We start from the raw sequence: 6,702 nt of genomic DNA, 5'->3' as shown, positions 1-6,702 counted from the left end.
CCGGGGCGCTGCACCCCGCGCCCGCGCACGGCCGCACCCACCTGCCCTTCGCCGGCCCCCGCGAGCCGGGGAACCCGGAGAGCTCTGCTCAGGAAGATGCCTCGCAGCCGGGAAAGGACGCCCCCTGAGTCCTGCGCCCCTTCCTTAGGAAGGACGGAGGCCCGGCGGAATAATAATATTAATAAGTTAAAACACCCTCAACGTTTCTAAGGGAGGAAGCATAATAGATGCACGACAGGCGTAAGAGAAAAAAAAACAGGTGTTTTGTGTACATTTGGAGTTCCCGTTTTTGCTCATCATCTCTCACCACCCCTCCCTCGCACACTAATATCCTTCCCCCGCCCCAGCTGTAAAGCATCCTCTGCAGTAGATAATGGTTCTTTTCTTTTTTCTTTAACCTCCCCCCACCCCAGACAAGTTTCTGCCTCCTTTTAGGCCACGTTCCATCGCTTCTTAAAATGTGGAGCCTAATCCTAGAGGAAGTCAGGAAGGTGGCAGCTCTGCGGGCGAGCTCCTTGGAAAGGCGCTCCCGCAGGAAACAGCAGGTAGTGGTGCTCGGAGCCCCGGCTCAGAGCAGCCCTGCCCTGCCTGGCTTAGAAGGCGGTCCACTGACAGGTTTGAAGATCTCTGAGAATTGATTCACTCTTCTGTACTGCGTAATGGTCAGCTTTGCTGAAGGCATATATTTTTCAGAGAAGGGAAGGTGTGGTTGCCCCCAGTGGGACCTATTCTGAAGTGGCTGAAATGCTATCTTTTAGTAACTTGCACTATTTTCAAGAAGACACAGAGCTGGGCCGTCCTAAGCACTAAGGCAGGGAACGGAGGCTGAGTTCAATGAAAAAGGCCGAAATCATTCTTCCTACCTTTGCTCGCACTTTATGGAGAAATTGACCATAAATCAATTGACTTGTCTTAATTTCTTGGTTCACATATATATTATATATAGTATATATCTATCTGAAACGCATCTCTTCCCATTCATTGTTTAATCCGTCATGTTCCCAAATTTTTATAAACTTACTGTAAAAAAAAAAAAAGTGCACTGAACTTAAAATAAGAAAACAAAGTCCAAACTGATTAATCCTGACTGACTTACTCTTGTTAGGTCATAAAAGTGGAAGAAAATATTTAGCTGGTCAGTTTTGATGAGGAAAGCTGTACAGATGTGGAACGAAGCCCTGTGCGGCCTTCTATCCCCAAGTCTATGTATTTTCTGGAGACCAAACCAGATACCAGATAATCACCAAGAAAGCTTTTTAAATAAGGCTTAAACCAAGACCTTGTCTAGATATTTTTAGTTTGTTGCCAAGGTAGCACTGTGAGAAATCTCACTTGAATGTTATGTAAGGGGTGAGACACAACAGACTGTGAGTGAAGAAAATATCTGGGTCTTTTAGTCAGTGTGGTGCATTTGCTGCTGCGGTTGCTACTGTTTGCCTCAAACGCTGTGTTTAAACAACGTTAAACTCTTAGCCTACAAGGTGGCTTTTATGTACATAGTTGTTAATACATCCAATTAATGATGTCTGACATGCTATTTTTGTAGGGAGAAAATATGTGCTAATGATATTTTGAGTTAAAATATCTTTCGGGGAGGATTTGCTGAAACGTTGCACTTTTGTTACAATGCTTATGCTTGGTACAAGCTTATGCTGTCTTAAATTATTAAAAATAAATAAATACTGTCTGCAAGAAACCAGCTGGTTTAGAAAAGTTTAGTATGTGAAGATAAAACTAGAAAATTATCTTTATATTCTAGTATTTTCAGCACTCCATAAATTCTATTGCCTAAATATTGCCACACTATTTTGTGATTTTAAAATTCTTACTAAGGAATAAAAACTTTATATACGCTATGAGATTGTCTAATACTTAAACAAATATAATGTCTGCTCAAGTAGCTTTAAGATATCTATGCCTATGAGGGTGAAGTTGCTAAGGGTCTCAGATAAACGCCTTCTTTGTCATTGGGCTGATATCACACGCTTCCAATCTCGTGCAAGCCTTCCAGCTCTGGCTATGTCTACCTGCTTGTTTCCAATGTATCTTAATGAAAAGTGCAAAGAAAAACTTCCAATCACTTGTGTGGTTTGTTTATGCTAGATCCAATTTACTAATGGTTTTATGATTGATGAGGTCACTTTTCTTTTGTGACATCGGATAGCCTCTCCTTCACAGTCTGGTGTTTTATTTTGAATTGGGGGTCACAGTTAAATACACTGCCATACAAGGGTGCTTGAATTTCTATGAGTTTACTGGCTTAACTTTTACAAAATAATTGTGTTGTGGGATTTTACCGTGGAAGTCAAGAAATAATTCCTAGACTTTCCTCAAATTTACCATCAGATCACTGATTACACAGAAACGGAGTGAAGCACTGTCAATTTTTTTAGTTTCAAGAGTGTTCTCAATTTTGAAAGGTGTTTAAATGATAGTCAAAATTTACAAGATGTAGAAAAAGTGCTCCCTCTGCTGACTTTGTGGCATGCAAACTGCAGTGACAGAATATAGAGCAGGAAGGAACTTCAGATCAGCTGCCCAGTTGCCTAAATTTTATAAGAGGAGGAAAGAGAAGCCCGGTGATATTGGTAGCTTCTCAAGGTCACAGCTACATGGAGCCTGCACTGTTCTGTTCTTCAGTCAGTGAACTGTTTCCCACTGCAGCATCCCAGACGAAGTAAGCTGAAGTGGACTGGGCAGCGTTCATAAAACTCAATGAATAAACCATAAAAACAAATAAAAATTGACCTTAAAAACCCTAGGAGTTTTGAGCACTGTTAATTTATTAAACTTTAGAAAAGTAGTATGTTAATCTAAACCAGAAAAAAATGGGGGAAACATTTTAACTACTTTGGGCTACATTTTATTGTCATTATTGTACTAATATCAGTTTTATGAGCAAAAAAAAAAGACTCAGAGGAAATCAGCAGAAAATAAAGTGTTTCAGCATCTGTACAATTCTGGTACAATAAAGTAGAAAACTTTAGGGTTGGACCAGATTGTATAAGACAGTTATTTAGTCCAAATGTCTATCTGCTAACATGATAATGAGATAAAGTTACAACACAAATGCAAAGTAATATTGCATCTAAAATATTTTGGTCACTGATCTATTTTAATGAATAGAAAGACTCGTCATAATTCACTAAGGAGGCTTTCTATATCTGCAGTGATGAAATTTCAGCTAAATTACTTTGCAGAGTATATGATTTTCCAATTTAAGACAAATATGACTTGTTAATAATGCTGTCATGAGTATAGAATTCTTCCAGTTAATTTTAAGTATGTATATTTATCAGCAAACTTTGTATTGAATTGATGTATGTCCTCACTTCTCCTCAAAGAGTTAAACGTAAGTGCATTTTCAAGACACTAGAAACTACAGCTATGTAAATATGACTGGACTTCTAGTTCCTCTCATTGTGAAACTATTTTTCATTTAGCTCTCTGCACCTGAGAATATAGGCCGTAACTTTGGTTACTACTTGTCACCTGAGATCTGTTCAAAAGTTATGCTGAAGGATGCTTTGCCTGTTTCTAGCCATGTTACAGGGTCAGTTTTTGACCTCTCCATGAAGATAATTACCATTGGAGACCTTGGGAAGGACATGGCTTGGCAAAGCCTTTTACAGGGGATAAAAATGAACAGAGCTCTCCTGAATGAATTAAAGCCACTGGAATGCCAAAAACAGGCTGTAGTATTGTGATAAAGATATGCTACTTTAGATAGCAAGCTGATATTTTTATTTTCAAAAAATCTTGTTACTCTGTTGGACCCTCAGATCAGTATATTTAAGACCACCGTTGTTCTGTGTTATTTTAAATAAATTCAAAGTTGATTTCCAGTGAATGCTGAAGTCCAATATAAGCTCCAGATTTTCATGGGAGAGTTTAAGTAGGGGATTGACACAGAAAATTATCACATATTTTTGGTGATTAAGATGGGATTTATACTAAAAACATGTGCAGTGCATGTACTTTAAAATATGCTATTTGAGGAGTTGTATATTTGTCCTAAAACTGTATTTCTTGAACTTGTTTAGTGAAAACTCCTAACAAAAACCATAAAATTATACTTTTTAAAAAGCTGACATTTTAAAGTTCTAAATTCAGTGATACCCCCATGAAATAACAGTTCAGCAAACTGAAGTTTCTATGTTCAAGTTCCAATACTGTTTCCATTTTAAAATTTTTCGGAGAAAACATACTAAAATGTATTCTAGATAGGCTCTAAAGTGTCTCACACACAGTCTTTTAAGAAGAACCTGTACATATTAAACTTTGCTCAATAATTCGGGGCCACCATTCTAAACGTCACTTTTGTATCATGCATTTCTTCTGGGAGTATTTGCACCCGTGATACTCGTACTGCATTCTTACATCTGCTTCTTACAGGGTTTTCGGTTTATTTACTCGCTGCCTGGTTGTCAGGTGTCACCTGATGGTCAGAGTGCTTCCTTCAACTCTCATCTCCTTTTCTGCCTCTTGCTTTGGCTGGGAGACCAGTTAAACAAAACCACACCCATTGAAAATGTGTCTATAATTAGCAAAAGTAGGTTCAAACTGAGGAACTGAGGAGCTCTTTTGTAAGTAAACTGTGTGAGCTTCTAGACTCCACAGAGATTTTTGTCTCATCACATTTTTTATTTCCTTTAACTTTCAGATTCTCGGCGACATTTCACAGCAGATTATTTATTCAAAGGCCTTCAAATCCTCATGTATTTCTCCAGCAGTTTATTACATAGACATTAAAGCAGTTTGCTAATGGCTTTAGTCTACAGCTAATGATAAATTTTCATGTCAGAAATAAAGCATTTAATTGAATGAACACTTAGATTAACAAGAACAGGGGACCAAGGGCATTAGTGAAAACTGCTTGGGTGTTTTGATTCATGGAGACCCTGGTCTCTGCCGTGGGTGTGTAACCTCTCCCCGTCCTCGGATTTGGACGTGTTGGGTGCCAGGAAGGAAAGCATTCTGGTGAAGCAGCAGGGTGGAGGCCTGGATGCTGCCTTGTATTTAGACACACCCAGTGCAAAGCTGCTGGGAGAGGTTTCAAACTCATCGATTCCTGCACGCTGTTTATTGCCTACAAATGCAATTAGCAGTGGGTGCAGGGATTCCCATTTTTTCCGTGTGTGTGTGTGTGTGTGTGTGTGTGTGTGGTGGTGGTGTGGGGGGGTTGCTGGGGATTGAACCCAGAGCATTCTTCATGCTAGACAAGTGCTCTTACCACTGAGCTATATCCCCAGCCCCAGATGTTTGCTTTGCTTGATTGTACGCAAGATGTGGTGAGTGCCGAAGAATGAGGTGAATTTCAAGATCTCAAAGTCTCATGCGGGCAACAGAGCTATACGAAAATAACTCATGGTAAGCGCTATGCAGGGGTGGACACAATGCTGGGTGGCGACAGAGGCTGCCAGCTTCCTGTAGGTGGAGTTGGAGAAAGCCCAGAGAAAAGCATGAGTTTACAAAATGAACGCTACAATGAGTGCAAGAGGTCAAGTCCAAGGAGAAGGCTCAGGTGCACCCTCCACTAAACTGCTGGAGAGTTTGCTTTGTCTGTTACACTTGACCTGTGGTCTGAGGAAGGATTTCCTCACTTCTCCCTCTCTTTAGAATTTTGCTGCCTGCCTGGCTCTCACCAGCATCTGCTCCTGAGGCTCTCAGCTGTGGACTGGCACCGGGGACTCACGACACTTCCTGCTGTAAAAGGAAGTGGGGGCTTTCATCGCACAATAATAGTATCTTATGGTCGGCGGGCTGGGCAAACAGGATACCTCCCAGGCAGCTCTGTGTCACCTCCTCTACGCGTGTGCTCTACAAATGCAGCCGAGTGATGACCCCTGTTCTCCACTCAGCACCCAAAGGGGAAATGAGAAAAGGAGCAGCCCTAGAGGGAAACAAGGCATCCTAAACCCTGTTTTCCGCAAACCTCTGGGAGGAAACTGCGACAAGGTCACCACAGTTCAGTAAGAGAACCAAGACTGAAATCAGATTTGTTGGATCTCAGTCCACTGCTCTGTAGTATAAGTTTCCATAAGAAGAAGGAGAGAACACCGCTGCGGTTTTCTCATGGAATGAGTTGAGCTACTCTGTATAAGAACCTAGGACCCCGGTGGAAGTGGAAAGACAATCATGGAACGTTCAATAATCATAAAAGGGATGCACTCCGGGGAAATAAGTTTCAGTCCTCTACAAAGGACCATACTATCCTGTTTATTCACTTTGGTGACAGAAATTTAGAAACTCGCCCTCCTGATTTCACAGTCCTGGCGTGATCCGCGGAGCTTTCCACCTTCTGCCCCAACCCTCCGTCCCTGTGTGCTCATCCTTGAGCTCTAGTTTCCCCAGGAAACAAGGGGTCTGGGTCCCACCGACCTGGGAAGCTGGGAAGAGGAAACCTGCAGAATTGGGCAATTAGGAAAGAGGGTCACGCGCTATAGTTTTTATGTAGTGTATTTTTAGGGCGTTGTGAACTTTAGGTAGGGTTTCAGTTTTGGAACCTTTCCTATATGGGTGTGTACAGAGAATATTATGTGCTGAAGAGAGGTACTGAGTATCCGCCGGAGAGTTCTATAATAAATTCTGCTTCCATATGCGGCTTTCCAGCTTCCTCACTGTGACGGGAAAATTAGCTGTAGGGCCAGCCTGGATGCAAGTTCTGGAGCCCCAATTGTGCATAGCCTCCAGAAAACCCCT

Source organism: Chinchilla lanigera, unplaced genomic scaffold, assembly GCF_000276665.1.
Source record: "Chinchilla lanigera isolate Chin_1 unplaced genomic scaffold, ChiLan1.0 scaffold00012, whole genome shotgun sequence".
NCBI classification, from domain to species: Eukaryota; Metazoa; Chordata; class Mammalia; order Rodentia; family Chinchillidae; genus Chinchilla; species Chinchilla lanigera.
The sequence above is the reverse complement of the archived record's forward strand: the minus strand, read 5'-3'. Positions refer to the sequence as shown.